The sequence below is a fragment of the Paralichthys olivaceus genome, chromosome 19 (assembly GCF_024713975.1).
Source record: "Paralichthys olivaceus isolate ysfri-2021 chromosome 19, ASM2471397v2, whole genome shotgun sequence".
Lineage (NCBI taxonomy): Eukaryota > Metazoa > Chordata > Actinopteri > Pleuronectiformes > Paralichthyidae > Paralichthys > Paralichthys olivaceus.
Window position 1 is genome coordinate 2987227 of NC_091111.1, and position 19836 is coordinate 3007062.

Genomic DNA, 19836 nt, shown 5'->3' on the forward strand with positions numbered 1-19836 from the left:
GGGTGGTGTTAGTGTGTGTGCATGATTAGTCTAATAATAAATTATAATTAGGGAATAGCAAGTGTGAGCTAGACCACGTGATCTATGAGTTAAAGAATAACAAGATATGAGATATTCACAATTAAATATGTTCATTAATAATAGTGGTAATAGCAAACAATGAATTTGTACCTATATCACATGTTTCTCTATTATAATAATATTCATGTTGTAATGGAGGGGGGGAGGCCACACTTTTTTAAATGTTAGATTGTTGTAGGTCATCGTTCAACACTTTTATTACATGACTATGATTTTGAATAATCTCAGAAGTAGTGGAAATGTATTAACACTAGTGAACAGATGAGGTGGAAGCACCCTGGTATCACATGTACTTCTACATTCATGGATAGCACATGGCATGTTTCCTTTGTTTGCTGATTCTCAATGAATCTTTCTCCTGCGCTCTGCCTCTGCGAAAACTCAGCTCACACAATAATCCAACGTGACTCCCTTCAGCCAGCAGGTGGTGCTGAACATCCAGTCTTTGTCAGTGAGGTTGTTTTTCACAGACAAAGAAGCCTAAATATCTTCAGTGTATCAATGGCCAGTATCAGTGTGAGGCCTCATTCTGTCATTCTACAGGGCCCGACACACTTTACTGACTGAGTGTGAACGGCCGCTGTTTCCGACTGAAATGATTTATCTCATATAGAAATAGATTGAGTTACATAAGCAGCATGATAGTGAGGACCCTGACTCTGACCCGATTGACTGCTGACAGTGAGAACACAGTGACAAAGGTTAAAAGGTTTCACATTTCAGATCCAATTTATCTGCTGACAAAGGCTACTGGGTTTTTTTCACTGTCGCTATTTGGCGTTGCAGCTAAATGGGGAACAATGAGTCATTTCATTGTGGAGAAATGATGTAATCTTCCTTCTCCAGCCAGGTTGTGTGTGTGTGTGTGTGTGTGTGTGTGTGTGTGTGTGTGTGTGTGTGTGTGTGTGTGTGTGTGTGTGTGTGTGTGTGTGTGTGTGTGTGTGTGTGTGCCCTCACTGAACTGGTGGAAATAAGGAAGACAAGGGTGGTTGCCAGCTTTGTCCTCAGCTTTTTTGTTCTCAGAAGGAAATGTAGTGTTTGGCCTGACGGAGGCTGGTAGGAAGACCAGGGTGATGATCTCTATGTGCGTGTGCGTGTGTGTGTGTGTGTGTGTGCGTGCGTGTGTGTGTGTGACCCGGAGAGGAAGGCAACCATCTGGCTTGCGTGTGGTGGTGTCATTGTTTATTTAAGCTTTTGATTTTCACAAGGACAGATGAAACCCCACATGTGACATTTAACTCGAAGCTTGTTTTTTAACATGCCGGCGTGTTGAAAGTTGTAAATATTGTGATTTTGTTGATGTGCCCTGTTGTACTTCACATCTCTCTCCCGTCCATCCTGGGACTCTGTGATGTTTCTGCATATTTCTCTTCACCCCTGTCGGGTTAGGCACAGAGGAAGTTGCTCCTTGTTAAGCCGTATGAAGCAAGTTGTGAATATGGGCTGAACAAATCAAATTGAATTGATTGATCAAATAGATCTGGGCAATGCTTTTGATTTGCATTACGTTACCTGAGTTTCAGTCATAAGTCAGATTCAGGAACTCAAGTTCTTATGATCCGTGTTAAAGCATCCCTGACAACACAAAGCAAAATGTATTTATTAAAAGTTTGAAGTAAATATCGAATTATAACTGGAAATGAAAGAGTAAGAACTAGTGAACAAGAGAACACCTATAGAATATTCTATTTTTCCACACTCAAAGAGAATATTTAGTTCTTTGTAGACATTTTGATACCAGAGGTTAGAGTTTGATACCCAGCTTTTGTAAATCTGCATGTGACTTCACCTTTAAATGTTTAATGTCTGAACACAACACAAGAACTTAACCTATTGGCAACATTTAAATTCAAACCAGGAACTATCTGCTCAAAGAATTACTCAGATTGTGAGTCTGAAAAAGTTTCTGATTCTTGTTTAATGTGTTTGCTGCAGAAGCTTGTAGGACCTGCTCCTGTGTGTGAGGAGATGTTTGGGAATCTCTGAACTCTTCATTACTAAAGTGTGAGAACAGTGTTTGCCTTTTCTTACAGCTGGTGTTGAGTTTCTTCTGGTTTCTGGTCCGTTTCTTTCCAATTCTCCGGCGTCTGTTTGCTTCAGAACCTTGGCGAGTGTTGCTTAGGGAATCATGTTGGAGTTGGAGCTCATAGATGTTGAAGAGCGAACGTATTTTTAAAGAACAGCAACGAAGAAGAGAAAGACATCGTTAGTGTTCATCCCTACAACTCAATTCAAAAATGGTGGCCAGTCTGCCAGTGGACCAATCACAGCCCTTGCAGTCTGCGTTGCCTCGATGCATGGTTACGTTTTGGGGAGGTGCACGGCAGAGTACGGTGTAGGGCTCTGCATCAGGTGCACGTCTACACAGAGCTACGCCGTAGTTTCCACACAGAAACATGAACAGGCCTTTATCCTCAGTAGCTCTCTGCATTATGATTTACTCTGTTTTCAAATGAACACAATGTGTCTTGCTTTCACCTTGACGCAGATCATGAGCTCATGGATGCTTGCTGTCTTTTTTCAAAAGTGTATTAATGAATGTAAGGCAGTAGTGTCGTCCCTCTTCTCTCTCTACAACACAAAGTTGATGTTGCACTTGAAAACCGGTGTGTGCTTTAGATTTTATCTATGGCATGGTAGCCATGGAAACTGGATGACATAAATAGGCTAGCAGTGGCAGAGAGAGATGTTGCCGTTTTCAATAATGGACAGAATTTGGGTCATAATATCTTGCATGTTGGTCTATAAATTGCGCTCTGTGCCAGTTAGGATTCCATTAATCTGCAGGAATCCCTGGTCGGTCTTTAGAGTGGCTGCAGGCGATTATTCAACAGCTCGATGAGGTCTCCTCTGCACTCTCAAAGATGTGAGACGAGCAGAAGTCTTCACGTTGTGGCATCAGATGTTTCTGTTTACTCCACTCCTTGCAATATGTAATTACACTTTGCATTAAGCCTCAGTAGCTGTGTACGAATGCTAATTGGGATCATGAATTAATTTGTTATTTGGAACAGAACTCCACTCCGTCATTCTCCATTCATAATTTCACTGCGGGCCTATTCACAGGGGCACTAATGAGGGTGACGGGAGGGAGAGTGAGAGCAGCTGCTCCTTTTCTGATGCGATATTGGAAGGAAAGGTTTTAACAAATACATATTTTGATGGTTTATTTATTTACAATGTCTTTAATGTAGTCTGATGTATCTGTGGTTGTTTGGATGATTCACGTTAAAGAGGCAGAGTTGTGATTTGAAGCGTGTCAGAGGGAGCGAGAGCTCAAATCTCTCTCTGCAGCCTGGTGGAACTCAGCAGGTACGAATTTCACTCCCCACACTGTGGAAGGTGACGAGGAGCCACCACCCACTCAGTCTGCAAGTCACACAAACCAGCTCTCCCACTGTCAGTGCTCTGATTTAACGATCTAAGCTCACACTCTGACACAGGAATGTCGCGGGTTCATTTAGAACGAGTCCAAAATCCACTTTTTCAACAGTGGAAAAAAAAAAAAAGGGCTGCCGTGCCAGACGCATTGTTGGAAAGGGTGTGTTTTGGATGCAAAACAAAATAAATCATCAGGGTGTCATCTCCCATTCTGTTTAGAGCAAACTGCTCCTGCACCTTGGCAGATTGTCAGTTGGAAGTTTCTCTGCACAGGAAATGGTTTAACTGGGCACATGGGCAGACCATCATGTGTGTATTATGCAGAGTGTATGTATGTTGTGCACCAAACTATGAATACCTGCATTTTGTTATCTTGATATTGCACTTTAAATTAAAGTTTTTATAGGTCAAAAGTGCAAAAGCTTTCTGCTGCCTCGGATATTGATGCGCCTGACCTCTCCTCATTTTTTGACCAGCTGCATGGATGAGTAGGTGGGCTTCAGTATATATTTTTTCTATTTAAACAATATTTAATTTAGTTCAGTTTGATTTGTGTCGTGCCAAACACAACATGGAGACTGGATGGGAAAAATGACACCTGGGTCAATCTGAAAGTAAAGCTAAGACACTTGCGTTGCACTGGGCGCTGCTTTGTGCAAACTTGGAAACATTGGAAACTACTTAAATGTGTTTAAATCCTATACTAGTGTCATAGGTAAGATAATCTTGAAGTTAAAGCACTGAAAGAAGTTGAAGTGGCAACAGAAATACGACTGAAACAAGGTTGGAGTTTCAGCGTGTCAGATTTAGTGGCATGGCAAATACCCTGTGTTGGAGCGCTCTTCAAATAACGTAAAAACACAAAGAGCTGGTGTCTGTCCTTGGAAACACTGTGGGCTCACTGGAAGAGATGATGAGATTTATGTAAATACAAATATAGATTATTGATTATACACTAATGAACAATTATAAATAATATATTACATTCCTGTTGATCCAGGCACTGGAATGAGTTTTAAGAAGCAACTGTTGGAGTGTAGAAGAAACATCAGCATCAAACTTCATTCCTTTATTTACCAAGAGCTGTTGAAAGTGGTTCAATTTGGCTTGCTCCTGTCTACCACTTTTTCCTCCACCTGAAATAGAATGCTGACCAGCTAGTTGTCCTCTTTCCTAACACTGCTTTGCAATAGCCTTAAAGAACCTCGTGTAGACAGGAGATAATAAACTGCAGCTTACATATACATTCATTCATATTTAATCCAAACAATATACACTTCTAGTTTACAGAAAACCAAAAAACATGATGCAAGTACAAGTACACTGACCAGCAGAAAACACAACCAGTATAAATACACACTGTAAACTCTAAAAATGTCTTAAAAAGTTGCCAACTTTGGAACTATGCTGAAGTAAATACCAAAAACGCAAAATTAAGTATGCATAAGTTTGTTTATGAACATCCATGACAGATGCATCAGTGGGGGAGGAAGTACTCAAATATTGTACTTAAGTAACTTCCAGAAATAGACAAAAATATACTCAGGTAAAAGTACCACCGGCTTTTCTGATTGCTTTTAAATATATTTAAAACATTGAAAGTAAAAGCACCTGCACAGTGGAGCCAATTCGCTAATGTAACGGTCAACTACATCATTATGACCGAGTCTCCTCCTCTTTCAGATCCAGGATGTTTCTTCATCACTGATGCTGCTGCTGCCCTTTGCTCTTGTTGAAGGAGGCGGAGTCTAAACGTCACCTCCCCGCTCTGATTGGATCAGCGGGCCTATAACCCACACGTTATTTATTACTTTAAAATGTGAACGTGGAACACGATGCATTGTTAAAGGTGCAGGAGAACGTGCAGGTAATCGCTGAATATGTGGTGGAGTAAAAGTGAAAACTAAAGTACAGATACATGCAAAATGTAGTTAAGTACAGTAACAAAGTAAATGTATGTTGTTACATCCCACACAGAAGAATCAAAAGGGGTAAATAAGACTGTGAGGGTGCGGAACAGGATCACTGTCTGTCAGGTGAGTGGTCCTATTTATTTACCACCACTAGTCAACGTGTCTAATGCCTTTGCTGGGTTGAATGTGCTGCCTCATGGAGAGGACGGTATGAGTAAGCGTTGAGATATCTTTGAGCGACAGTGAGATTAACAGATTCTCACAGGTTCAAAACAGAATGAGTGGGAAGTGCGAAAAGAAAACGACAAATACAATGTCTATGTTACAGCATAAGCAAAACCCCAACATTTTATATGTAACTTGTGAGGTGTGTGTATTTTCGATCAGGGTGGAGCAGCCCCAGAAGTGAGAATATAACAGTTTTCTCTCAGCTATAGACGTTGGTGTCAGGATGTAAAGCTCACATCTTTTTTTTTTTTCAGCAGAAGGTCACGCTGGCTGACGACAAGCCAGGTTCTTGACATGTCAACGCAAAGCCTGCATCCAACCTGCACAGTTTAGCATGAGAAAAAGCTCCACGGAAAGCAGAACAAAAGGTCAAATGTCAAGATAGTGTTCTATTTACTGCTTGGTCTGAGATGCATTTATGCATTCAGTTTACTGGAGTGAGACTGGAAGCATAATAATAGATAAATAGATGATAAATAGGCCATTTGGGACCTTTTCCACTGTAAACGCCGACCTTTTCATGAGAACCAGATCTCCTAATGAAGCAAAATCTAATGTCTGAGGTCTTTAGGGATACGATGTGACATGAGGTCGGGTTACGGTTAGTGTGAGTTATTAGTTGTTTAGGGTTAAGGCTTACTGTAGACTTGGGTTAGGCTATCCACACTGAAAGGAAGTCAAATCCGATATCTGATAAGAATAGTGATGCAAACCTGTGTGGGTGTGTGTGTGTGTGAGTGAGTTTGCAGTGGGACAGTGCGACAGCCTGTTATTACGGCCCATGTGACTGACAGTGTGTGGGCGAGAAGGTAATTGCTGAAGTATGCCTGTGGTGACGAGGGCCTTCAGGGGAGCGGATGTGCAGCAGACTGTGAGAGGCACACAGAGAGCGACGGCAAGCCCAGAACTGATGACTCATCTCTCACACCCCATTCACTCCTGTTTGTTTACTCCTCTCATCTCCAGCCGGAGCCAGAGCGGTGACAGACAGGGAACTGTCACCCAGTGATTGGGCTGTCTTAAAGGATTGCAACTCTTTAGACTTCAGGACAAAGCGGCTTAGTTTGATCCAGGTCCACTCACCGTGTAAACAGCCTCCAGAGCAAACACGCTGTAAGCATGTACTTACCGTGCACTTTGTCAGAAACTCTTACTATCAGCGAGTAGTTCCTCCCTTTGCTTTCAAAACAGCCTCAGTTCTCTCATGTCATGGAAACAAAAAAAAGGAAATGTTCCTTTAATAGTCTGCTTCATGTTGACATGACTGCATCACATTATTTCTGCAGATTTGTCAGCTGCACATTCATGCTGCACATTCAATCTCCTGTTCTACCCCATGTCAAAGGTGTTCTACTAGTTTCTGGTCAGGTCTGAGTTCAGTGAACTCACCGTCATGATCGTGAAACGGCTTTTTCTTTGTGACATGGAGCATTATCCTGCACGAAGCATCCATCAGAAGATGGTAAACTGTGGCTATAAAGAGATTAACATGGGCGGCAACAATACTCAGATACCCACCATGACTCCACCAGCAGCCTGGACTGTTGACACATGGCAGGGGTGGATCCAGGGGTGGGGGCAGGGGAGGCCCAAGCGGAAATCTGGTAGACCTCTCACTATAATGTTGATTCATTTAAAATGATCTATTAACTTACCAACAATACAAAAAATCTAACAAATATGACAGTTTGCTATTTTCTAGGTTTTTTTGAAGCACACAATGTGCTTAAGGAACCGAGAATTTTCAAAATATATTCAGTTATGTGTGTCTTTGCTCAAAGCTATAGAGCAAATATTGAACAAGGAATAACTGAAATGTTAGCTTGACTCAGTCAGTGCATGGACGTTGACATATAATTGTAGCACCTGTACAGCCCCTGATTGAGAAAAATCCTAGATCCGCCACTGCTCCATAGATCCATGCTCCAGATTGTGACTCTCATCAGACCAGGGCTATGTTCTTCAGTCTTCAACTGTCCGGTGTTGGTGAGTCTGTGTCACTGCAGCCTCACATTTCTGTTCTTGGCTGACAGGAGTGAACCTGACATGGTCTCTGCTGGTGTAGAACCACCAAGAGCCCGATGAGGTGTAAATTTAGGAAGGGTGAAGAGAACAGAAAGTGTTCTACAGATCCTCTTTCTATCTATCAATTCAAGAAACCTCTGTCTGTCATCTCGGTCTGTGTCTTGCATATCTCGCAAACCGTTATCTTATCAGCTTCATGCTTGGCATGTGCATTTGTAAGGGCCCAAGGAAGTGCAGTGTCATGTTTGGTAGGATTCGGACACATGATACATTCAGTAATAATGAACCTGAATAACCAGACGACCAGCGCTCTGTGGCAGCAGCGCCTGGTTCTCATCAACAAAACTGACACTGTCGATTATGACAAGAGGCGTTTTTTTGACAAATGATTCTCCAGTTCAGGGTTCTGAGTCAAGCTTCACCAAACGGGTGAACAGCTCTTTGTGCAGCAGCAGTGCCGCGGCTTCCGTGTCATGCGGACAATTACTAAAAGTCACTTTTACAGTTTCAGAAAGAAAGCTGCAACCGGCATCACCGCAGGCCAAACAAATCCGAAACAGGCAGGGTCAGAACAGGCACTGCAGTAGTTCTTACAAATGTGATGGATTTGATATAAAATGAGTCTAGCGGGCTATCAACAGCAGTCCACGACATTCTGTAGCCAGGCAGCATTTAATTATTTACTCTGTTATAGTTTCAAAAAAATGATATGAACCAACACCATCTCCCTGCTTTCAAACCGTAGGTCAATCTTACAGAACTTCGGAAGCGGGTGATCGATTGAGTAGGGGCGCACAAATGAATGGGAAGCAATGTCTGGTGTAACCGCACCACAGAAGTGTGAGCTCATAACGTGGAATGTGATTTGAGTCCCATCTGTGGTTTAGTTCCAGCAACTAAAGCACTTTACTCAGGGTTTTGGGAAAGATGATGGTTTTGGTTCAGTGTAAATAAACATGTCATATCTGAAGTCATTTTCTCTATTTGAAGCCAGACTGTGAAAAATGACTCCTACATTCAGTCCATACTTGCCAAACATGCAGACTATCAAAAATATGTCCTTATTACGTTAATAGAAAATATGGTTTGGTCCCAATCATGTGTTCTACTAGACATATTTGCTGTTGCCAATTAGTTGGATATAAACATCATTTCCACAGGACAGAGCTGCTCTGTGGCTTTATTAGGTTCACATGTACAATCCAGTGTAACGTTTCTGCCATAAAATCTATTTTTATCATATCTGGAAATTTCAGTTTGCAGTTATTTGATTATATGGTTCATTATTGATGTCATAGATGGTGCACTGGTAAAAAAAAAAAAAAAAAAAACTCATTAAAATGTACAAAATCCCTTTTTAACTGTGTGCTCAATAATAATGGCACTCGCCTCTGCATTGACCAACAATTGATCAACATCCATCCAGTGCCCTGGGGAAAAGGTGAAAATGTAAAAATAATAACCCATGACACATCCTTCCACCAAGTTTCATGGAAATGTGTTCCGCTGCTTTTGTCTTAACCGAGTTAAAAACAAACAAACAAAGGAATTAACAGGTAAAACATAACCTCCTCTGCAGACGTAAAAATACAATTAAATTCACATGCATCCATTAATGTCAATATGACCTGAAAATGTCATGAACATTAAATTTATGACAGAACTGTTGTTTTACATTGCAGCAGACTCTGCAGGTGTACCTAATAAATTGGGCAATACGGGGAACACAGTATTAAATTCATCACATGTGAAAATGGAGAACATGTGAACAAGGAGAAAAACAAAGAACAACATTTGTAAGATTACAAAGTTCACACACAGAAGATGTATCATGTTATTTCACTGACATGTTGGAAGGAGCAAATACACAAATTAAATATAATAACTTAAAACCTCAATAAATACAATGTTAGAACAGGAGAAGAAAAACAAACTGCAAAAAATATTTATAAAAAAAAATCAAAATTGTGAACCTGTACTAAATGTATCTAAAAATGTAGTATTTTAGCATTTAGGCATTTTAAGACACAAAGTGAAGTTGTGTCAAAGTAATAAATGTGAATCTAGTTTTAAAAGTTTAGATGTAAACTTGTTGTGCGTTTGTGCACAGTAGTAACACAAATAGCCAACTTCAGTGTGTCTGTATCTGGATGTATTCCTGTGAAGGAGGAGCTGTCCTTAACGTAACCTGATCCTGATCGGTCGGCCTGTGGCAGCCTCCGTTATGAATGGCGGTTAAATCGTTCCCTGAGGCACCGTCAGGCTCACAGTAATTGATGTAATCAAAGGCATTTGGCGTTGGGTCACATGCCTGCTCACTCGCTGACAACAGGACTGCATTTTACGTCTTTGTGCCTCTGTCTGGACTCGCCCCTCCCGAGGCAGCCGCTTCTTTTTGGCTGGCAGTCCGATCTTGGTGACCACAAACGCTTTTGAATCACTTGGAGATGAGTCATCGTCGCTCTCGAAATGATGACTCTTTGACCGACACGTCTCTCGCTCTGAGCAAGACTTTTTTTTCATGCTTTGGGATTCTGCTTTGAACACTTCTCCTATGAGTCATTGCTCTGAGCAGATGCAGGATGATACATGTGCTTGTTCAGCACACGGTGCATATTTACTGAGCTACTCTGGATATACATTGTGTCGCTGTTACAGACTGAAAAGCCTCACGAAATCCCCAAATATTGAATTAAGTAAAAAACATGAATTCCTGGTACACGATATGTTGCAAATGGCTGTCATGAGCGCTTTAATGACAAGATGTTTGTTGTGCAGACAGCTTCCTGAAGAGGCTGGATACATTATGTGGGCATGTTTGTTTTCAGCAGAATAAAAAGTGCTGTTACACAGATCATGTTTCATCTAATCCCTCCGAAATAACAGACTAGCCAGACTAATCTGACTTTGACACTCGACAGGGCTGGGCCCAAGAGCTGTAACTGTATACAAAGAAACCTTTTTTTCTCTCGCTCTCGTCCGCGGCGGTCGTATTTTTACATTCAGGCTGAATAATCCAATACAAATGCACACCTGGAATTTTCTAGAAATAAGTGTCAAGTGTAATTTTTCAAACCTCACTGCTTCATCACTCATGACACGGACACACATTTCAGAGAGTGATAGAGACAGAAATAAGTACATTCAAATGAAATGGTAGAGAACAGATTGATTGGCTTTGGCACCCCAGTGGGAAGGAACGTGCTATGGAAGCACTTCTTGAGTGAATTTGGTGCTTCAGGTATGAGGAAGACTTCTCCCCGGAGCCGATGAGGAATGGAGCTTGAAAGTCTGGACGTCTCACGAGGGGCTTCTGAATGGACAGAGTGATCCAGTGTTTATGGTGGTGCAGATGTAGAGGCGGGGGGGAACTGAAGCCCCTTCCACCGGTCGACACTGACACCCACTAACACGTGGGTTTTGTCTCCGATGGGAATAGATACAAAAAGCATTCACTCCTGACTGAGTCAAATGACTCTGCACTGACTGCATCAAATTAGCAAGCGCTAATTTGGCGAGACAGCGAGGTGAGAGCGCCTTAGTTTACTGAGCATTTGTGACATTGAACATGACGCACCAGGAAAACAGAAACAGAAAAGCGAACTCCTCTACCGGCAATGAGAATGAAGTCATCTCCTTTCGTCAGCAGGTTTTATAAACCTGCGTATACCCTTTAATTTGGAGCTATCAGTGATGCACTGAAACTGACAGCTGATTGGCACAGGGCTCGCAGGTCGGGTTGAGAGAATGAGCTGGTGGAGCCTGGAGATGTGGAGAAGTGGAATGCACAAGATGTCAGTCTCCCTGACTGAACTTTCACTGAGCTTCATTTCTTTTAGAATTGAAGGAGGCAGGAGATCCGTGGCATGAGTCAGCATGTGGCGACTTCGGCTTCGTTGTTTTTTGGTAAACTGAATGATTGTACTGTAACTGTTTAGAGAATATTTGTAGTGTTGTGATTATTCATGTATTTCTCATAAGTTGAAAGTCAATCGTTTATTTTTAATCAGCAGCAGATTTATTCTTATTAATAGTTAAAAGAATGTTTAATGGTGATAAGACACTGATAAGAGCAACGTTATTGCAGTATGTCGGGAAAAAAAAGAAGCTGTTTGCTAAGTTAGCATAAATACTGCCTGAAATATTATTAACACATTAATACATTGTCGATAGTGACTTATTAACAGTTCCTTCTCTAAACAGCTGGTAACGTAAACTGACTGAGAGCAGGTTTAGCACAGTGTTGAACCTGCGGTGTTGGTTAAACAAACCGAAGGCGCACGAGCTGAAGACACAAACCTGTATCTGTTGCTTCTCAGTAATGCATGAATGACAGTGCACATATCCCTCTGACACCTATCATCCAAACAATAACATTCCACGTGCGTTGCACAATCCTCGGCTCTGCCTTGTCCTCAAGCTGAACGGTTTCAGAGTTCACACAGAGCAGGGCCCCCCCCCCCCTGCATGGAGCTTCCTCTTTCCGTGAGTGACCAGACGGTTCACATGCTGCTTTTATTAAGTCTCATTAGTCTTACCGACATAAGAACACAGTGTTTGTCAATAGCCTTGGCGTTGGGGCGGGAAGCCTCGGGTAACGCTCCGTGGACTCTCTGACCCCCACAGCACCGCAGCACCACCCCATTCATCCCCCACACCTTCCCCCTTTTTCCGCCACCCAACTTCACTCAGCCGCCTTTGTTGAAAAGGCCTCGAGGAGAGGTCACTGAGTGCAGGAATGCTATTGCTCACTTTGTGTGTGTGTGTGTGTGTGTGTGCAGGGACTCCATAGTCTGTAATTAAATTCTCCTCATGCACTTGGTGCATTGGGAGCATGAGCCAAGATGGTGGCTGTGGAAGTAGCGCTCAGTGACACGCTGGTCAGAGCTCATCTCCCGGCCCCTTCTGACAGCCATCGGCCTGTGCACGGACCCCCCCCCCACCCAGCCTCGCTTTTGGAGCTCCACAACTTTAGGTTTTAAGAATCAAAATCCCTCACATGTCCCGAAGGTTTCTGCGTGGATGCATATGAATATGAATACCTTCACTAATCTGGGAGATTAGCTGCTGGATTGTCAAACTGTCTCTGACCCTGTCTCTGACTGTCTCAGGCAGCACTTCTGCATTTCTTATTGAGCATTACCTCCTTCTTTTAAGACACCTCTGATTTCCCTATGTCACATTTGACTTTTAAATTGTGAGTACACTCTTAATGCTCATATACTTATTATGCATATCAATTTCTAGTTATGTGCAGAGTGCAGTGAAATCTGTGCCTGTCATCTGAATTCTTAGAAGTCAAAATGAACACTTGGATTAAGCTGGCGGCTCCACAGTCCGCTGCAGAACATGCTTAGAGAGGCTGTCGAGAGGCAGCAGGTTTCAAGTCTTGCGCAAAGAAACATATGCTGAAATGATGGTGGAGTTATTTTACAGATTTTCATAAGAGTATAGAACCACTTGTCAGTTGTATTGTTATCTTCTGTGGAAAATACACTGCACAGCCTATAATTGTGCCTCAAAACCTTTTCCTACATTTCTAAGTAGTCCACTCAAATACTCACACACACAAATACTTACAACACTCACAACAATAGTATAGTGACTACAGGATAGACATTGCGCTGAAATTTTTTGTTAGTTGGTAAAAAAAAAAAGTCTGAAGTGTTATTTGGAGTAACAAAGAGACCAACAGCTTTGTTAGTGATAAAATGCTGCCACAATTTCCCGGTTAATGCCGCTTATGTTGTACAAAACTGTACCTGAATACCTCTTTTACTTCAAAATAATATAAAAGAATAAAATAAAAGGTAATTGGCTCATTTTTCATTGCCGGTAGGGAAGTGGGCCTTTCTGTTTTGCCCCCGATGCATCATGTTCAACATCCCAATATCACACTTAAAACTGAGACGCACACTCACCTGCTGTTTTCCTGAACTTGCACGTTCATCTGGGAGTCATGTGTCCATCATTGCAAATCAGAGACAAAGCCGATAAAAACCTGTTTCTCCTGCAGAGTCGTTTGACCAGGGAGTGTAGTCTGATTGTATCCATTCCCGCTGCAGACAAGACCCACATGTTAGTGGTAATAGTGGTGGTTAGTGGAGATAGGAAAAGAGGCTTGAGTCTAAAATGTGTTCTTCAGACACAACAAGAACATTCATCATGTTGGGGGAAACCACTTCTTCCCTCAGATTTTATCCTAAGTGGAAGTGGAAGCACTGATTCCCGCTGTAACCTTTAATTCATGTCCTTCACCCTCATTTTTTTTTTTTTCTGTTTTATTCAAAGCAGGGAGCCCAGCGTGTTAGCGCCTAACACACCATGCAGGGTGAGGGCTTAGGGATTGTTGTGAGTGAGATATTGCACCATTAAAAGCATGTCCTGTAATCCACTAGAGAACAATACAGGGGGTGTTGCAAGGGTGGGAGCTAAATAAAAGTTTGTTTAATTTCAAATTTGAGGTTAATGTTAATTTGACAAGTTCGCAATCAAAAAGAATCCAATGAAATGTGTAATTGCTTTATTAATCAAATCAAAAAGAATTGAGCACTCACACTGTTATCCCACCTGATGTATTAACTCTTGCATTTTGCATTTTAGAATTCACCCTGTGCATGATCATGACGTGTAATCATTCCGTTTCCCTTACATGGAGATCTTTATTTTTTTGAATCTCACTCACTTTGATGTTTTCTCCACACATATAACAAACGCCTCACGGTGGTGGTGTTTTGATGCCAGCAGCAGCAGCAGCAGCATCTCAAATCACCACATTAATGTGTGCAGCAGCAGAGGGGGCTGCTCTTTGAATGCCACTCAAGGAATATCCAGTGAAAAGTGAATGCCACTGTGAAGATGGGGCTGTCTGCTGTTCTATGATAATTCCTAATTACATGCAAACTCCCTGGGGGCAATCTTTACATTAGAAATTAAAACATCTCCAGTGAGTGTTCGCTTGTCCAAACAGGATGTGAGCTCCTACCAGAACAAAACCCTGCCTCCCTCACATGGCTTGTGTTTGAGCCAAACAGCGTTCTCCAGCTTACCTCCCTCCCACAACCTCGCTCTGCTCGTTTAGCATCCTGCGTTGGTGAGTCTGTTTGTTTGTTTCGGTCAGTTTTCACTGGTGAAAACTTAGAAATTAGCCCCTGCATAAGTGATTTTCTAATAAAATACCATCACTTGTTTTGTTAGTCAGTATTATGGCACTGTGGCTGTATGGTATTTTTATAGAATCCTGTATTGCAGAGATGGGGAAACTCCACTCATGTGTAGCCAAACAAGACAGTTTGATTCAACCTGCAAGACAATTCATAGACACAAAAATAAATACATAAAATAACAAGAAAAATATATGTACATTTACCATTCACTTATTTACACAAACAAGTGTATCTATGTCGTCCATCAGGGGTTATTTTGGTTTCAGTATCTCGTTCAAGGACACGTCGGCACACGGAATGGGCAAGACTGGTCATGCTCTACCTAGTAGATAAAGCATGTTAGTTCTTCCAAGGAAAATGGCAACGTTATATTTGTGTTGAAGTAAAAATAAGTTAGTCTGTATAATAAGTCAATTTACAGCTGGAAATGTTAAATTGGATGAGTTGAGCAGCAAGTCCCCTGTTTGACTCCCACAGGAATCAAAGGGAACTACAGTGTGAGCTGATATCTGGTTTACTGCTGTGAAGTGCACACAGATATACTCAAACAAACTGTGGGAGGAAGTAAGTTCATTTGTAGATATTAAGGGGAAACCTTTTGTGGAACACAGAGAGAGCAAAATCTAAAACTGTGTCTCAATTCACGGGCTGCATTTGAAGACACGGACATTGAGACTATGTGGTTTGGACTTCAAGATGGTCAACATCAAGTAGCCCTCAAGGGCTAACGTCAATCAACAAAGTCCCAACCAGCTTCTCAGCCCTCTGCTCTACAAAATGAAAGCCTTGGGTAGAGGTAATACTGCATGTTCATACTTTGAAAGAACAAAAGTCAGGAATGACATCTGCTGACGAGTGTGTAAAGCTCCCTCGGGCTTTAAGCCACAGGTTTCAGTGCAAGGTTTTTGGAAAATGGAGTGGTAAGCTGTTCCACAAGTTTGGGACGGCTTCTGCAAAAGCCAGTCCATTAAGGCGTCGAATGGATGACTGGTCAAAGCCCACATACAAAGAATTACTGTAATCAAGACGAGAAGTTATGAAGGCATGAATCCCCCTCTCTAGATCTTTGGGTGGGAGATCAGCCTTTAACTTATAAGTCCCAACGGAAAGAAGCTAGACCTAACAACCGAGGAAATCTGCTTGTCAAATTTGAAAACCCTGTCAAAATAAACACAGGGACTCTTCAAAGAGGAGGGAATATTAGGGGGCTCGAGGGCCATGGGTGCAATCTCACTTTTTAGGCATGTACTGACCTGCGCTCAGTTCATAATTGTCAGTTTCATTTGTCTTAGGCTTTGACTAAAACCAAATAATATCTGAGTTGACACAGTTTGCGATCACTTGATATTTTAAGTGATATTAAATGCTGTGAGTTTCATTGTTTTTTTTATCTCTGGAATCCCCCCAAAAGTCAGTCATTATCATTGTTGCATTTATGAGCTTAGGTTTTTTTCAAGGTCTAGTTGTTAAAATGCAGACATTTAAGAACGCTTGTTGAATCATCTTGCTGCCTCATACACTTGTGGGTTAGGAATAACAATTTAATTTGTTTGTGTTGCCAGGAAACAGCTTTCAAGCATCTGTCAGTTGTTAAAATGATCCAAAACATATTTATATATAAGATGTGTGGGTAAAAGTTAGATTCTCACACTGCAGTTATAGATGCAGTCTATTTATACAGTATATTGATTTCACAGGGCTCCTCATCAGCTCTGGTTAGGTAAACAGAGTGGAAATAAAGGCAGTATACATCTCTGAGCTGCCATCTGCATGAATTGAATCACTCCTAAACAATAAGAGCAGAGCTGAATAACACTGATACCTCAGATCACTGTAATAGTGTTCTCTATTCAGGCTGACTGGTACAAAAGGGACACCACCTCGCTTGTACTTGGGTCCCTGCATTGACTCCTCGACAAGAACAACAGGTATCAGGTTGTTTTTATTGAATTGAATGGAATGGAACGGCCCCATTACATCTCTGAGCTTCTCTGCCCTCTCTCTCAGATCCTCCAACCAATATGGCTCCCAGCAGTCCCTCGGTCGAGGCTGAAGGATAAAGGCAATCAAGTGTTTGCTGTCCCAAAACAGTTTACCATTTACAATGAGTCTCCCTTCTGTAGACATAATAAAGGCTAACCATGTTTTCTCTGGCTTTTTGAGTAGTTTCTATCCACTTTTTAAATGTTTCCATTTATATTTCTAATTTATTTTATTTTATTTATTTATTGTGCTTCTCGTGTTTATCTTGTACAGTGCATTTTTTCTACTCAGGTTGTTTAAATGTGCTTCATAAATGAATTTGATAACTTGTCATTGTGATATTGTGTAACTCTGAGAAAAAGAGACAACCCCCCTCACTCATAAAATGGATGAGTAAAATGAGTGAATGACCAAAGCAGTGTCATAAGAACTGCTACATGAGAGACAATTACTTTTCCCTCAATCATAATAATGATAATAATAACTTAATTTATGTTATACTTAAAGTAGAAGCAGTTTTGTATGTTTGTTGCCTTCCGTTTGAGTTTTGTGACTCCTGACAAAGACTTTTGGGACGTACATGGCTGTGTTCAGTTTCAGTCCCTGCAGGGAGACGTTACAGTGTGACAGTGAATCAGCATCAACAACTGCACCAGGACCTTGAACCTGTTTGACTGTTTACACTTGTGCTTTTCTGTGACACATCAAAATGTCCCATATATGAAATGCTCCTAAAAAGAGAAGCAGTTGCACACACACATCTTAAAAACATTAGGAGTACATAAACTTTTATCCATAAAATTAGTTATTTTCTGTAGTTGTTAAAACAAAAAGAAAAACACTTGTTACGAATTCAATTCAACTTGTTTATCCTTTTCTTTTTTATTTGGGATAAACTTACTCCCATGACCCAGCTTTTTTCTTTTTCAATAAACAGTTCCAAACAAAAATGTAGCCTTTCCCGTTTTGTGTGGAAGTGAAGTTTGACTCAAAGAAAGAAAAAATAAATGCCTTACCATAGAGCTTTAAATTAGTGAAATAAAGTGTCTTATATTACTTGTATTAGAGTTTGAAAGTGCTTTGACTCAATATTAGTAAAATAAAGTGTCTTACCAAAGAGTTTGGAATGAGTGAAATACGTTTATTTGACTTTTAAATGTGGGTTGACTCAATAAAAATAAGTAAAACAAAGCAGTCTTAAAGTGTGAAATGTGATTTCACTCAATATAAATGAGTAAAACAAAGTGTCTTATATTAAAGTTTCAAATGAGGTTGAACTAATAAGAGCGAAAAGAGCGGGCGCGAGAGGGGCGGCGCTTCCACCGAGCGGGGCCACTAGTGCGATTCACCAAGCGGCGCTACGCACGTTCGAGGGCGTACGCGCGCCGACGATGTTGTGAATGAGGGGATGGGAGTGACGTCAGCGGCCGAATGTCAACAATGTAGCGGCGGAGAGGAGGAGGAGGAGGAGGAGGAGGAGGGGGGTGGAGGAGGAGGAGGGGGGGGGTAGTGAGGGGGAGGAGGCTCCAGTCCAGAGGAACAAACTGCGGAGACGGAGCGCTGCACCAGCACGCGCATACACACACACACACGCGCGCGCGCGCGCACACACGTAACACAACAGACCGGAGAGACGCTCGTGTTTTGTTGTGAAGTGAGAAAAGAGCCGAGGCGCACCGACGCGGGGCGAAGAAGAAGAAGAAGAAGAAGAAGAAGAAGAAAGAGAAGAAGAAGAAGAAGTGAGCTCAGCGCAGCTCCGAGGAAACGACAAAGAGAGCCATCATGTGAAAGAACTTAACGTGGGAAACGGACGACAGGGCTGGAATACGAGCGGAAGAGAAAGTCAAAGGTGAGCTGCCGTGCACGTTGCTTCACGTTCTCCTCCGACTCACGTCCGCGTCGCGTTATTTCTGCGAAATCTTCAATCCGTGCCTCTTGTTGATGTGTGCGCCCGCAAAGCGAGTGGAAAGTTAAGTGTGGAAGCGGCGCTGCAGCCGGGGAGACAGCTCGCTGTCACACGCGGGCAGAGAAGTTGTAGTGGAGGAAAGAAAGGGATGGATGAAGACAAGACAAGAGGAGGGGGGAAAAAAAACCGCATGCACGGCTGCTGAGAGCAGCGGCGGTGGTGCGGGTATTGAATGGGGAGGAAGGCGCCGGGGTGTGAACGCGGGTTCAGGAGTGAAACACAACTCTGCACCACATCCTGTTGTGCTTTGAGTCAACGCGCCGTGTGCGCTCCCTGTTTTCTCTGCTTGTGCAAAGTCGAGGCGTTGCTGGTCCCAGTGCAGAGTTAAGACACGCTGCTGCTGCTGCTGTCAGGGAAAAGACTCCAGAACACAACAAAACACAGGAGCTGTCACTTGTAGCGTCATTAAACAGCTCCCTGAGTCACTACATTCTTCACAGTCAAGTAGAAGCATGTTATTGTCATTTAACCCTTTGTTTGTATTGCTTTTCCACCCGTGCATGTGTTGCTGCACCCCCTCGTTAATTTGCCTTGTGCAAAAACACAATCAAAATATTTGCTGTGTAAGGACGAGCCTTATCCGCCCGCGACAGCCAATGGAATCATCTCATCTCCCCACGGTGCCGTTTAAGAACCCGTATTGTCGTCGTCTTTAGTCTTAAGCCGTCATGTTTAAAACAAAAGATCAGGAGCAAGCTCTACTACCATCAGATTAAAATGTAAAGTGATAAGACACCCACGCGCGTCGGTGGTTGTGGAATTCAATCACAATGGTGATGGAATAAGGCGCTGCGCCTTTACGCGCGGTCCTGCTTTGTCATGTGAATGGATGCTGCAGTCGTGGCTTAGTCAGTCCCTGTCACTCTTTATTATGTACGAGTCAGTGTTGTACTATATGATGCAAGTCGTAGATAACGGTTTATGTTTTATGTTTATATGCATTTAAATGACATTTGTTGGAGAGCACATTTTTATACATTTTTCTCGTTAAAATCCTTTAATAAACCAAATTGATAGAACATGATGTTTTGCAGTTGTTCCAATTTAAAGAGAAATATTTGAGTTTAAATTAGTAAATTGGATTATAATTTTA

General features: G+C 42.0%; 1 protein-coding gene and 1 long non-coding RNA gene across 3 annotated transcripts in view; both read left to right on the forward strand.

Annotated features, from left to right (window-relative positions):
- The first annotated feature begins 5187 nt into the window (after positions 1–5187).
- Positions 5188–16934, forward strand: LOC109632416 (uncharacterized). Its single transcript, XR_011239323.1, has 3 exons — positions 5188–5329; positions 5440–5498; positions 16802–16934. It is a non-coding gene; the product is annotated as an uncharacterized lncRNA (long non-coding RNA).
- A 1361-nt stretch (positions 16935–18295) lies between these two features.
- The window catches only part of bach2b (BTB and CNC homology 1, basic leucine zipper transcription factor 2b), an 88131-nt gene continuing 86590 nt past the window's right edge, over positions 18296–19836 (forward strand). Inside the window, exon 1 of one of the 2 annotated variants that reach the window (XM_069514768.1) lies at positions 18296–18626. The gene's annotated coding sequence lies outside the window, so the exon portion shown is untranslated. The remainder of the gene's footprint in view (positions 18627–19836) is intronic. The other variant, XM_020091531.2, reaches the window with a different exon arrangement.